The sequence below is a fragment of the Mustela lutreola genome, chromosome 6 (assembly GCF_030435805.1).
Source record: "Mustela lutreola isolate mMusLut2 chromosome 6, mMusLut2.pri, whole genome shotgun sequence".
NCBI lineage: Eukaryota > Metazoa > Chordata > Mammalia > Carnivora > Mustelidae > Mustela > Mustela lutreola.
The window spans coordinates 15862082-15876192 of record NC_081295.1 but is presented as its reverse complement, the minus strand read 5'-3'; the positions used below and the strand labels follow the sequence as shown (position 1 = coordinate 15876192).

The 14111-nt window shown below is 45.4% G+C and overlaps 1 protein-coding gene across 1 annotated transcript in view; it reads left to right on the top strand.

Moving 5' to 3' along the window:
• The first annotated feature begins 1836 nt into the window (after positions 1-1836).
• Positions 1837-14111, top strand: part of PLEKHG1 (pleckstrin homology and RhoGEF domain containing G1) — a 216535-nt gene continuing 204260 nt past the window's right edge. Inside the window, exon 1 of the mRNA XM_059176782.1 lies at positions 1837-2021. The gene's annotated coding sequence lies outside the window, so the exon portion shown is untranslated. The remainder of the gene's footprint in view (positions 2022-14111) is intronic.

The window sequence follows — 14111 nt, the reverse complement described above, 5'->3', positions numbered from 1 at the left end:
AATGTAGATTAGGTGCCTGGTGCTAGACTTGGCCCTCGGTATCAATAAAAGCGATCTCATGCACCTGTTTACACTTCCTACCTCCCACCTCTCACCTCATTAATAAACTGAGGTGAAGTGAATAATAACCATTCCATAGATAAAGAACCAAAGTCCACAACTGTTATCTGCCTAAGGGTGAGCAGCTAGGAAGCGACAGAGTCTGCGGCTGAGGTCAGATCATATGGCTTCTTTAAGTCCTCTGTGCACACGAATGTGTGAAGATGTGGGGTCAGGGAGTAGAATAGCAGAGAGCATTTTCCAGGAATCGGGAAACCCTAGTTCTCATCCCTTCTTTTCAGATTTGACCCTAACACCCTATCTGGCAGACACACACACAGATCAATTAGCTTCTTTGAGCCTGAGGCTCCTTGAGTGTCAAGTGAGACCAGCACCATCTCACAGGAGTGATAAAGACCGTCCATGTGATACTAGCTCACAAATGTGTTGTACACGTGCAAGGTATTCCTGCTCACTTCTATTGCGAGTAACAACAGAGACAGATGGGGTAATAGGCACGGTTTTATATGAGCTCCATGGACCAGAAAGGGTTGTGATTAAACATCTGAAACGATGCTTTGAGGACGGCAAGGATCTGTTTTGGTCCCACTGCAAATCTTCCGTGGTAGTGTAGTCCAAGCATAACCCCGTCTCATCGCTTTAGGTAATACAAGTCAGTCGCGGAGACAAAATAAATTGTAAAACTGAACATAAACTGGGCATTGTTGGAAGAGAACAGTGACACTGTGTAGCCTTACTGCACAAAACCTTATTTTGTTTCCAGTCTTTATTTTACTCCCCATAATCATGTACATGCACAAAAGCAGATAAAAAGGGAAAGTTAAAAAAGAAAAGAAACAGTAACAGCTAACATGTACCTAGGCTTTATCATCAAGGTTTGGACTCCTAAGACCTTCCTGCGCATTACCTTGCTTAAATCACACACAGCAGCTCTGGGGTAGGCACTACTTTACTTATCCCCACTTTACAGATGGGGGAACTGAGACACAGGGGGTAACGAATTTGCTCAAGGTCATATAGCTAATAACTGGTAACGCTGAAGGCCTGTAAATAAGTAATATGAGAATGCATCCCTACAAATTACAAAACCTAATAGAGTCCATAGGCACACATGATCTATCTACTTTGGATGGGATAAGTGTTAAGGAATCACTTTGCATGCCTTTGACCGTCATCCTAGGCACCTTTGACTGAAGTCATAATTCTACTACAGAGCCGGCACCTTTAAACATTTATCAGGCTATTTCAAAGGTTAGTCGTCCTCTTTGCTCCTTTTCACTTTTACTTTCTCTAAGCAAAGGTTATTTGGTACATTAACTTAGGTGATTAGGGTAATAATGTCTGGAAACCTGAGCTTCTCCCCTCTTTTTACATAGTATAACCCCAAAGCTTCTGTGCAGTACTAGAATGTTGACTTTAAAAAAATGATCTTTGGTATTATTTTAAGGAAATCGTATGGGAAATTATCACGTCCAAGAGAAAGCTAGACTCGAGGATCCCGGAAAATGAAGAAAAATGATGTGTCTGCGAAAACGGTAGCTGGGATTTAAAAAAAAAAAAAAAAAAAAAAAAAAAAAAAATCCCCCAGGGTCTGTAATTTGACTGCACTCTTTGGCAACGCTCCAGGGACAAGTCCAAGTGCTTAATCTCGCTCTTGGGCTCTCCCCCTCCTCCTCCCCACCTTGCTCGCCCGGGGGCTGCGGGGAGGAGGGACCGAAGATCCGCTGCTCTGGGCGGCGGAGCCGGCATCTCGGCGCTGGGAGGGGCGGGCCCGGGCGCGGCCGAGCCGGGGAGCGCGGCCGAGCGGCAGGGCCGAGCCGAGGAAGAGGAAGTCCGAGCCGGAGCGGCGGCGCAGGGCGCTCGGCGGGCGCGGGAGCCGGAGTCGGAGCTCGCGCAGCGCAGCCGCACCTTCCCCGCGGACCTAGAAGCTCGGCCCCCGCGCAGGAGCCGCCCCTCTTCGGGTAAGCGCCGGCTTCGCCCCGACACCCGGGGTCCTTTTCCAGGGATGGGAGCGCCCGGCGGGAGCCGCGGGGAACGGGGAGGGGACCCAGGGACCCTCGGTCCGGCACCCCAACCCGCAGGTGGCGGCGAGCGGAGGTGGTGCCGGGGGCCCCCTCTCCCCTGCGCGCTCCCTCCGGGGTGGGAGCAGACGGTGTTCCCGGAGCGCGTCCCCGTCGCCGGGACGCGGGGCCGGTCGCTGCCCGCCGCCGCCTGGAGGGGGCGATCCGCGGCCGCCCGGGCTCGGGGCTCCGGGCTCCGGGTCCCCGGGTCCCCGAGTCCCGGCCCCAGCCCGGGCGCAGCCTTGATCTGCCGGCCCCGCGCTCCCGCCCCTCCGCCTGATCCGAGAAGGAGTTTCTGCCTGCACGCAGGAGTGTTACAAAAAACCCAACCCCACAACTCAGACTGGATCGTCCGAAAACGGGACGCGACTGCCAGACATCCGAGGTCAACTCCCCAACACCGGTCCCGGCGCCTGGCCTCCCAGGACCGGCGAACTGCGGTGGGAGGAGGGAGGAGGCCGGGGCTCAGCCTTTGGCTTGGGGGACCCCTGCCTTGGTGTCCCGGCTCTGCAAATAAGATCCCTGGGGGGGGGGGGGGGGGTTGAGGTGGCTTGTCCGTAACGGGGGTAAATGGCAGCACCTGGTCCGCTGGGACGCTGCGGACCTCCTGGCCTCGACAGGGTCTGCGGGGGATGCCCGAAGCCCAGGGCCCTCTTTGTGTCCACTGTTGAGAGTCTGTTTCCGAAACCAGAAGCCTAAGGAGGTTCTAACCGGGAGAAGTTAAGCTGTTACATTTCTTTCGGTTCCTTGGAAACAATGAGATGGATGACTTTTTTAAGCGCGCCGTGGAGTCTTGTTTGCAGAGCCAGCCTTGCGTTAAGTTCTGGTCCTTAACGCTCCGTTTGTACCGCCCTCAGGTGGCCCGGGCTACTGCACAGATTTCTGAAATCACTGAGTGGAAGTCCCGAGGAAAGGCTGTTTCCAGCAGGCGTCTATGCGGAGCTGGGTGTGTGTGTTGGGGGATGCGGGCGTTGGGGGGTGGGGTGCGAGGTGGCTACCGAGCTACCTTGCGTTTCGTATTTAAACCAAGAGAAGTCCAGAATGTTGACTCGAGGTCAAATTTGTCATCTCACCGAATTCCAGGCCTAGAGAAGTCGTGTAAATGCTATGAAAATAGTTATCAAGTGTGAAAATCAGCTTCTTCTGGCTTCTCAGTTTCTGGAGTTGGCTGACTTAAAGAATCTATAGGCTTTGGACTTTGATTAGACTCAGTTAAAACATTTCCAAGCCTGTCGTGTCCGGGGAATAAGAAAACTTTTCTAACCTGGAGACCTGAGCCGGCCATTCCACCTCTGGTGCCCTTGGCTTTAACCCGATGACAAAGTGATCTACAGGAACCAGGTAGTTCCTCAAGCTTCACGCTCACCCCCCCCCTTCCCCCACTCTCCAGTGATATTTATTTGGGTGACAAAATTCAACCCTTACAAAGGGATGGTTTGACATATGATCCTTTCCTGTCTTTGAATCTGGATTCCTAATTCGTCACTTTCCTTTTTGTCCTATTTGAGGCCCCTGGGGAGGCCACTAAACCACTTAAAGATGTGTCCCCAGAGTTGTCCCGTCTTGCTGACCTCATCCCTAATAGGTCATCCACAGCCTAACGTTTCCTTTCTGTCCTACGTGGAATCCGAAGCTCTCTGTTGAGGGGCAAAGTGAGAAAATCATCTGGCAGTCTGATCCGTGATGGCTTCATGCTTTCCCTGATGGGGTTTCCCTGCTCATCTCCATCTTCGCTATGGGCACCAGTTCTTGTAGTGACTTGAATATGGCCGATGCTACCATAGCTTAACTATTTCCCTGGGAGACTCAGTCTGTGCTTCAAAGAGATAAAGCGGTCACTTTGAAACAAATCAATAGAAAGCAGCAATGTCATTTTTCAAAACCAAGAATAACCTGTACTCTTTTGTTCTCCTCTGAGGATGTGATTTTTGAGTGATTTAATTAAGATTTAATGGTATGTAGCCTAACATATACATATGGGAAAAGCTTGAGTAGCCCTGAGTCTTTTGAGCTCTTAGGAAATTAAAAGCAATTTCTGGATCTATGCTCTGAATTTTTTTTTTTAAGATTTTTATTTATTTATTTGACAGAGAAAGAGCAGTAGGCAGAAGGAGGGAAAGAGAGAGAGGAGGAAGCAGGCTCCCTGTTAAGCAGAGAGCCCAAGGCACAAGTCTCCATCCTCTATCCCAGGACCCCAGGATCATGACCTGAGTCCAAGGCAGACTCTTAACCGACTGAGCCACCCAAGTGTCCCTGTGCTCTGATTCTTAACAGTTGCTATCCACTGTTTGTAGGCTTCTCTGTCCTGTTTTCATTGCTAGTGGTTGGTCTTTCAAGCAATGATCATCTTTTAATCCTTCTGCAGGGATGTTTAGATGCATGGAATGTTAAGGCTAGAATGGATCCTGGATGATCTAGGTGAGTCCCTACATTTTAAAGGTTTTGGAAAGCACAAGTAGGGAAGAACCAAGTGTCCTGGAACAAACTGACCTGTGAATGAAATTTGCCTCTCCATAGCTCATTAGCTGAGACCTTGACCCTGCTAAGGAAATTATTTAGATGTAGATTATTTTATAACCAGGAAAATGTAACAATTATAGGTGGTCGCTGTCAGAATTATCTCACCTTTACTCATTTCTTCCTCTGTAAATTTAGGAAATAATGACTCTCCCCTGGGGAGTCACACTGAGCATTGATGATTATTCATGAGACAATCCATTGTAAGTGTTTGCCACATTGTATACTTTAAAGGTGATTATTGTTGATAAACCAAGCCCCAGTAGTGATTGTTTTTTCTGGAGGTTGCAAAGCTCTACTAGCAGAACTGTGATTTAAACCAGGTTCACTTGTCTTTGCCCCAGATTGTATTATCTAGAAATGATGGCAGCATAGGAAAATATGTTTTATTAAATGCAATGATTCATTCTTTCAGGAGCTTGTCTCTTTTGTCTTCGGAAAAACATGGTTCCTAAAGCAAAATGGTCACATATGCAGGCAGGTATGGAAATGGAAACACTTTCTAGAAAAAGACTGTAAGCAGCCGAGCACTTGCAGGTGGCAGACATCTCAACTACTAATGTTTCATCGCAGCCTCCATCAATCTTAATAAAACGAAAAAGCTGACACCAAACCATTTGGGCAGTCAGAGCCATGGGCATCTGTGCCAAGTAGAACTTATGATTAGAGAGCCAGCTTTCAAGTAATTAAGAGAAGACTCTACATTCAGCTTTTCATTGCTCATGCTGATGAAAAGCAACAGATGTTTTAGCAAAGATAATAGAAGTGTAGCTAATCCTCCTAGTAGGGGTGGTGGTGGCAGGTCTGTTTAGGACAACAGGGCCGCAGGTTACCTGGATGCTGTAGAACTTCCAGTATGCCCGGGTGATTCCTCTCCCAGGGACCAGGAGTGGACAGTCTATCTAGGATAGTTTTCAAGTTTGAGTCATACTTTGCTATCTTCTCAAACTGTATACACAAGGGTACCACCCCCCCCCCCCAAAACGTTTTTCTGATGAGGTAGAAGCAAGTAGAAATTCCCAAGCCTGAACATCTTCTGGTAAATACTGATTTACTGTTTGATGGAAAGCAAAAGGGTGTCACATTCATGGATCCGAAAACCCATAACCTTCTTCTTCCTTCTCTCATCCCATATAATCCTGGAGGAAAAGTCAACCTGAAGTATGCAAGGTTAAGTTTTGAAAAAGACTGCAGCTACCCCCACTTGATGTACTAACCCAATGGGAGGAGAGTCAGGGCTTTCACGGGTCTTTAATTAAGAAAGTTATTTTGGTAAACTTTAATAACCAGGCGGCTGCGGGGCCTTCTGAAGACACTTACCACCAGCACGAAAAAAGGTAAAACCGTTACAGCAGTTGGCCAAAACATAGCAAGCCCTTAAGTGTAAGGAGGACATCTTCTTAAAATATCAAAGACAAAGCTGAAATGGGTGTGAGTCTACCAATTGGCTAAAAATTTAGAATTCTCATAAGAGGAATTCCTAGAGCAATAAATTATCATACCATTGAATTGGCTTTCATTTCTGAGATGGTAAATGGGTCTAATTCTCTACATGTCTCATCACATTAGACACTAATTTGGATGGATGACCTGTGTCAGAACAGAGATGGAGGGGGAGGATAAGAAGTTCTAGTAAATTTTTTTCCATATAGAGCCAGATAGTAAGTATTTTCTGGTACCTGTATGCCTATGCCACATACTCTTTGTGTTGGAGAGAGAGTGTTGTCTGTTTATAGTCCTTAAAAAATATAAAAATCGACCTTTCCTTGACTGCCACGTAAGAGTGGCTACAGGTTGGCCTTGACCTGTAGCCGTAGTTTGTCACCTGTGTCCTAAATGAAATAGGCTATGTTTGTGGTATGCGTCAGTATTTCTGCAGAAACCCAAAGTAACAAATGTAATAGGCTTTAAGGTGGCTCAGTAGACATGGACTTAGAATCAAATCTCCATTGTCATTCTTTTTCCAGTCATTCTCGATTTTCTCTTTACACTAGCCTTAGAAGTCTGTTCCACATGGCCATCAATTGACGTGAGAATGGCCATGCCAAATTTCAATATTTTCTCTTGAGTTGGGTGCTGAATGGAAGAGAATCTCGGCTGAGATAGAGAAAAGCCCACACTGAAATGGGTTGTTCATGAAGAGTATTGATCCTATGAAATGAAGATCAAGCCCCCCGGCATGGCACCCAAGGCCCTTGTATTTACTTTTCTTCAAGCACCTCCCATGTATACTCTCTGTCCCTATCAGTCCAGGTAACTCACAGAGCCCTAAGTGGGCTATGCTGTCTCCCATTAAAGGTGGAACCCTTCCATTCAAGGTTGAAATATGCATCACTTCCATGGAGACTCTCCTCATGCTCGCTTCGGCAGCGCACATACCATGGAGCCTCTCCTCATCTTATTAGGCAGAGGTGAGGTGAGACACCTGTACTTCTTTATTAACACAGGACCTTGTACTTAAAGCACTTAGAAGGACAGAGGGATGTGATGATCCCCAGTAGACAAATATTACTTTTTTTTTAAAAGATTTTATTTATTTATTTGAGAGAGAGACAGTGAGAGAGAACATGAGCGAGGAGAAGGTCAGAGAGAGAAGCAGACTCCCCGTGGAGCTGGGAGCCCAATGCGGGACTCGATCCTGGGACTCCGGGATCATGACCTGAGCCAAAGGCAGTCATCCAACCAACTGAGCCACCCAGGCGTCCCGACAAATATTACTTTTTAAGGGTGGGAGTCTGTAGCTTTAGCGATCTTCCCATATAGCTCTGGACAATCACAGAAGTATTTCCAGGCTTTGTGTGTGATGTACAGAATAGTATGGTGCCTACGGGTCTGGTTTTTGAGGTGAGGTTGTGCCGAGGTCTAGTCCTGGCTTCGCCACTTAAGCTACCATCTGCTGTCCCATCTTTAGAGTAGATAATAAGAATGACCTCTAAATTGCTAGGATTAAATGAGATTTGCCTCCATAAAGCATTTAGTTCAGGGTCTGACATGTAGTAATTGCTCAATAAATGGTAACTTTCCTTCATTCCATTCAGAACTTACTATGTCTAGGATGATGCTTGATCCAGTTCTGGGCATAGTGGTGAACATAAGAGATGTGGTCCCCATGGAGATAGGATACCAAGGGAGAGGAATCAAAGTGTTGGGTGGGCCACCTTAGACTGGGCTCCAGGAAGCCTCTCAGAGAAGGTCATGTGTGAACTGTGACTTGAATGATAATGGTGAGTTCCCACTCATCAAATCCAAGATATTTGTGAAAGACACCATCTTTTAGGGTCCCACTAAAAGCAAATGGTGTCAATAAAATTGACAACCCTCTCCTATAAGATACATCCCTAGGTTGTGAAAAATGTACATCTTAACATCGAGGACATGTATTGATATTTGATATGTATTGATATTTGTTGCTAAGTAACTATTCATGGAATACACTAGGGATGCTCTATGGTTGCATACAAGATTGGAGCCAATGGTTCATATTCTGAGTTTCTCTCTTCTGTTTCATACCTCTGAAAAAATGACTTGGATCCATCAAAGATAAAGATTATAGTAAATTAAGACATTGTGAGACACCTCAGACTTTTGTGAGCTGATCTGTTTTTAAAATAGTTTAAAACTTCCACTTTGATCCTTTAGAAAGGATCAAATTGTATTAGAGAATCCTGTCTACGTGGAATTGACCTACACATACCTTGGGTAGGAGTGAAGTCGAGTGGCTTCTGCAGCTGGATAATTCCTTTTGGCAGCTGTCTGCAGGGATTAATGCACATAAATGCCTTTCTAGGGGCAATGAAGACATTAGCTGGTGCTTATGTCCTTCAGTTTTCTAGAGTTAATTCAGCATAAATACTCTTTCTCTCCTCTGTCTCCCAAGGGGCTAATCATTGCTCTGACCAAGTAGGTCCTTTCTGATAATGAAGTGGAAGGGGCTCCATTTAGAAGCAGCCCCCTTTTCTCCTCTGGCAAGTCTCCAGGTTTTCACACTCCAAGAGATGTTCTCTTCCTGTACTTCCCCACCCTCCACCCTGTTCAGAGAGTAAAAGGCTGCTGAAATCTTTTCTTTCTGACCACCCTCTAACTCTGAGTCCTTACTCATCAAGGTCTTTTTCTGCACCCAGTGTGGACTCTTCCTGTCTCTCTTTCCTTGACCAGCTCTCCCCATCTGTCTACGATTCTTTTAACTCTTCGGTTTCTAAATGGATGACTCCAAGATTCTTTCAACTCCTTGGTTTCTGAATGGATGACTTCTGAATGGAGCTTTGACAACACGTGGCTATTTCTAGCTGTCATAAAAGTGTGCTTTCAAGCTGTTTGGGTATGAAATTCATACCCAAGTCCACAGCACTCAGTGGCATGTTGTTCCCCTGAGTATAGTGCCTTCCTCAGTTCTGTCCCTTTGGGCCCTCGCCTCCTCCAGTGGTCCACTGCAGCCCCAGTAAAGTCCCCTTCCGTGCTCCGCCTGACCAGGAAGGGCAGTCACTGCTTGACCAAGGAGGAAACAAAGTGCAGACCTTTTCCTCTTCCTTCCTCCACCTTCCTCGATGGAAGTCCTTGGGTTTTAGGAGGTCTTCAGAATCCCTACCAACTCTAGTTGAAATCGAGTCCTCGCAAACAAGGAGATGCAAAGGGAAGGTCATTCGTACGCATTCCAGGGATGCACATGAACCAGCCCAGCCTTAGGATGATTTCAGGCTGTCCCAGTCTGTGACTAGAAAACTGGCTGGGGTGACGGGGCAAAGGTGGGGGAAACATGAGGCCACGAGGAAGGTGTGGGGGCACGGAACTGAGGCCATCACAGAGTTCAGCTTCCCGGGGCTGTGTGATTACACACGGTCCTCAAACACTACCATCTGTGCTTCTCCGACGTGCCGGGAGGGAGGGAAAACTGTAATCTGGAGCATAAATATACCATCCTGTGTTTGTTCCCTTTAAACCATGTAAACTGTCATTAGGTTAAGCATCTGTGTTATGCTAAAATATTATCACCGCCTCAGAGGAGGGTACAGTAGCTGGTCTGAAACAACTTACAGTCTAAATATCCAGCTGTCTCATGCCTCTTAAAATGTGAATCGACTAAACACACGAATTATGGAGCCTAAGAGTCAGACCCAGGAATGTAGGATTACCTAGCGGGGGATAGCAGAGCATAACAGAGACGTAGACTCTAGAAGTTAGGGGGTTTTTTGTTTTTTTTTTTTTTTTTGTGTGTGTGTGTGTGTGTGTTTGTTTGTTTTTTAAGAAAAGTGTTCTATTGTCTTATGCCTTTGCCAGCATAGATCAGACTTTTGGGAGAGTGCCGAGGAATAATGGGGGAAAGGCGCTAAGGGTGATGATGTGGGCAGGAGACAGATGGAAAATGGGCACGTGGATGGACTGCCTGGGATTGGCTGTGTCTAGAAAGTGCTTGGGGAAATGTTTGGAAGCTTCTGGAATATCGTTATGGAGCAAAATCTTGGTGGTCTTGGCATTTTTCCACTATTCTTCCCTGTGTATATGAGATAAATGCTTATTTTCCCCTCTCTCCTTTAACAGTTGTTTGGGTTAAGCTCTAAGGAATGCCATTTAATCACAATATTTAATGATATCTGATCTTGAAGCTAAAATGGTAAGGCAAGTAATGTGAAAATAATGTCTTGTGGTCCAAGGAACCTTGTGGCCCCTGGTGTGCCCTGTTACAAGACATTACCTCTAGCAACTTACAATCCAGATGACTTCCAGAAAGTGTCATCATTATAGAGCACTCATTTTTTTTTTTGTTACTTCTTTTTAGAAGTTACTCTGCTATGAAAGCGAATATCATGAAGTTCTAAAAATCGATTTGTCACAAGCCCCACAATAGCAATGCCTTTCAAAATCCGGAATTCCTCTGAGGAGCAAAAAGAGATTTATTTCGCTTTATGGTCTACATATCGAGAGGTGATACTATTTAATCTAGCACCGTAGTTCAAGAAATTTCAAATAGGAAGTTAACAGGTATTTGTTTTTACGTTCTTATGTAAATGAAGGAGAAAATACCTGTCTGTAGCACCTAAAGACATAAGAGCTAGCTACAGCTAGCCTGAAAGTCCCCTTGGTTTTGGATTACTGATATACGCAATAAACATGCGTGGCAAACATTCAGGAACTGTATACCATATACCGATGAGAAGATTCGTATTTGATACTCCAAAATGCAATCAAATATCAAACTCACTTGCTCTCTTTGCTTCCTTTTTGTGGTACTAGTTCAAACACTCTTTCTGTGGCGCTCATTTTGGGGGAAATGGTGTGCATGCAGAAGATTAACTTGTTTTTCTCAGGTTTGAATCCTCAGAGTTGAGATGGGGGAATAGCCTGGAACTGGGCAATTTACATGTCATTTAGAAGTTACTAGAAAATGCCTTCAGTAATGGGGATAAAACCATGTAATGAAAGTGTTATGAGATGGGGCGCCTGGGTGGCTCAGTGGGTTAAGCCGCTGCCTTCGGCTCAGGTCATGATCTCAGGGTCCTGGGATCGAGTCCCACATCGGGCTCTCTGCTCAGCAGGGAGCCTGCTTCCCTTCCTCTCTCTGCCTGCCTCTCTGCCTACTTGTGATCTCTCTCTCTGTCAAATAAATAAATAAATCTTTAAAAAAAAAAAAAAAAAAAAAAAAAGAAAGTGTTATGAGATTTAAACGTGCAGTGTGTGTGTGCTGCCTCGTAAATAATAAGCCCTTGCTAAATAGAGGCTCTTTTACTGTGTTCACTGGGTGTTACCCTGTAGTTTTATTCCCTGCTACTAGACCCTGGAACAACAGACCAACATGACAATGATCGAAGTAAAAGTCCGTGGTATGACAGAGGGAAGAACAACACATTTTTTTGGTTTGTTTTACTGTAGTAGAGACATGATATTCATTATACTCGAACATTCCAATGAGAATTAGTTTATTCAACAAAGATAATCTCCTAAATTCTGGGGATATGTTGAACAAAACAGACCAAATCTGGAATGAAGGGAAAACTCTTTGTGACGAGTGCTGTAAAGAAAAGAATATAGGAAAAATAAAAAAAGAAAAAGAAGAAGAAGAAGAAGAAGAAGAAGCAAAAAATATAGAAAAAATACCTCAGGGGTGGGGTGCTGTCTTTGCCTGAGGGCCTAAAGGGCCTATCTGAGCTGGTTACATTGAGCTGAGCCTTAAGTAACAAGTGACCCTGAGAAAATCTGAGGGAAGAACATTGGTGTGTGGGGGGTGTGAGGACCTAAGAGATAGGAGAGCAGTAGTGGTGGGAGATGAAGCTGGACGGTCAGGCAAGCAGGACCTGGACGGTATCGATTTTTCTATTATCAGAGGTCTTTACCATGGCTTAAAAGTGCAAAGCACTTCAAACCGGAAGGTTTGAAGCAGGGGAGTGACCTAATATGATTCATGGCCAATCATCACTCCGGCTGCTGTGCAGAGAGAGGACCGCAGTGGAAAGTTTGGGAAACAGGTAGAACAGTTGGGGCGCTCTCGTAGGTAGCGGTCCTCGCAGAGGAGGTGATAAGAAGCGGGTTGATTCAGAGCTGCCATGCCAGCCAAGACGGTACAGCTCAAGGAGAAGGCATTTATGGCCATTAGGAAGCAGCTTGGCTACTGTTACTTGTTTTGACCCTCCTGCTTACCAGTCCCCACCTTCAGTTCCGTCGCCCTCTCTCTTTCAGCTCCCCTGGGTAGGGACCCCAGAGCAGCACGTGGCTGGTGCTCTCTGTGAAGCCATGGCCGATCACCTCACCTCCCCCTAAACCCCTTCACAGCCAAGTACCCCCTTCCTTCCGTCTCCGGAGCACCCTCATTATCTCATTTCTCGCACTTCCGGCGTGGTATTTTCGATGACCGTTTAGTTGGTCTGCCTTCCCTCACTAAACCGTGAGCTCCTTGACAGCCAAGATTTGAACAAAATACTTCTTCTTCTAGTGGTTGAAAGGAGCATCAAGAAATGTGGGCAAAAATCTTTGTTTTCACACATTGGTGGAAAAAAGGCAATTCTGAGTAGGCAGCGAAATATTTGAAGGAGGAGGAAGACGAGGAAGGAAAAGAGAAAAAAAGAAAAGGAAATGAAAGGGGGAGGGAAACCCGCTGGAGAAATGTGGAGGTTCTCGGATTTAACACTTCATGAAGGTTTTGTTTTGTTGTTTTTTTTTTTAAGGAAAGTGTATTCAAATGATTTTCTGCAACAGGCATCTGGTAGTTTGAAAGTTGCCTAGGTCTGCAGTAAATGTGGTACTCTATAAATATGTAGGTTCGTTGCCTATCTTTCACCGGTTTATAGTGTACTTGGGAGCTCAGCAGTGTTTATTCTGGAACAGAAACAACTATCAGAGAAATTGTAGTGGTAAGAAGTCTCTAATGTTCCAGCAGTGGAGTGATGGATCTGCATTTCCAGACAGGATATTACCCTATGCCAGCTCTGTAAACACGCTTCCTAATGCCGGGGGAGGGCACCTCAGACCTTCTGGTAGGTCGTGAATTTTCTGGGGCGTAGAGATTATGCCGTATTCATCCTGGAATTCCCCTTACAGAGAGCCTGGTCAGTAGAGGCTCTTGACCTTTAATGAATTGATCGACTTTAACTTTGGTCCAGCTCTTGATTTCCACTGTAAAGTGGGATCAAGAAGTCAGATGTTCAATGTTAAATGTGTGGGTTTGGGATAAAAACCTTAATTCTAGTTTACCAACTTTGAGATTAGACTTGTAAAAACAAGTTTGAGAAGTCTGTATTTGTTATTCTCATATTCAAAATTTAGCACTCTTACTGGAAAAAAAAAAAACCCAATATGACTTAATCACATTGTTTCATGTTATTTTAAGGGGGGCAAGGATTGTTCTGTTATTTGCCAATTTAACTTGCTAAGATAGGTCTTCGGATGACCCCGTCATGTTAGAAGGGAATGGATTCTGATAGCCTCATTTGAGTGACTAGGTCTATTGGGAAATAATAAAATGAAATTTCTTGTAGAATATTCTGATTTAAATTTTCTGGCTCAGGTAGGGAGGCCTTACTGTGTTTCAAAAGAAATCAAGAGAAAAACTGCAGTGGGCTTGTCCAAGCCTCCCACGTATTTGCATGCCTCCTGGGATTTTATATGTTGGCTTTTGCACAATTGATTCAAAGTCACCCACCCAGAATCAGACTCATAATCTCTCTTTCCAGACCCACCTCCAACTTCCTGGGGTTGTTTTTTTCCCTCCTTTTCCAATTCTTAGTTAATAGCGCTGTAACTCACTGGTCGCGGCAAAGCGACCTTCCTTGTCCAGTTAGCAGTGACTTCCTGAACAGTTCTCCATCCACATTCATTTACCCATGCTCCTGTCCCATCCTATTAGATGCTTACCTCTTGCCTAGACGGTTCAAATAATTCTTGAGCCAGCACTGACCGATGTATCTAGTATACAAATTTGGCCAGTGAATATCTTGTCGTAGGGGCACCTGTAATGGCTTAACCCATGGTAGAACTTAAGGTAGAGAT